At 43.2% G+C, this 574-nt stretch overlaps 1 protein-coding gene across 14 annotated transcripts in view; it reads right to left on the bottom strand.

Annotated features, from left to right (window-relative positions):
• Nucleotides 1-574, bottom strand: part of celf1 (cugbp, Elav-like family member 1) — an 80,239-nt gene that overhangs the window by 10,570 nt on the left and 69,095 nt on the right. The gene's annotated exons all lie outside the window — the stretch shown is intronic.

Raw genomic sequence — 574 nt, 5'->3', positions numbered from 1 at the left:
GATTTAGCACTATATAAATAAAACTGAATTGAATTGAATATAGTTAGGGAGTGAGGAGTCGCAGCGTCCCCCTTACCCGGCCCACCTGCTTCTCGTCATAGTTGTCAGATTTATCTATCATATAATCAATTATATAATCAAACTAGAGAAAGGCCGGGCAGTACAGTACCAGGCTCCTCTCTTTACCCTGTCTTAATTATTCTGTAATAGTTTTAGACAGCTGGGGGACTTCCTTTTGACACACTGACACTCCTTTATCTTTCCATTTGTGTGCATCCATGTCCCAGAAATGCTTTTTACTAACCTAGCTCTGGGGAGTCATTCCCCGGAGTCCTTATGTTCTTCCCAGCATGTTTCCTTAGATCAGGGAGGCTCCAAAATCATGTTTGCTGCTGTCGCCATTGTCCCGCTACACGTTCTGCAATGCCATGTTACATCCTGCTACGCTCTGCTGTGCCCTGCTACAGTGCCTTGCGAAAGTATTCGGCCCCCTTGAACTTTTCAACCATTTGACACATTTCAGGCTTCAAACATAAAGATATAAAAAAAATTGTGAAGAATCACCAACAAGTGG

Source organism: Etheostoma spectabile, chromosome 15 (genome assembly GCF_008692095.1).
Source record: "Etheostoma spectabile isolate EspeVRDwgs_2016 chromosome 15, UIUC_Espe_1.0, whole genome shotgun sequence".
NCBI lineage: Eukaryota > Metazoa > Chordata > Actinopteri > Perciformes > Percidae > Etheostoma > Etheostoma spectabile.
Note: the sequence above shows the minus strand (reverse complement) of the source record. Positions and strands in the feature narration are given on the sequence as shown.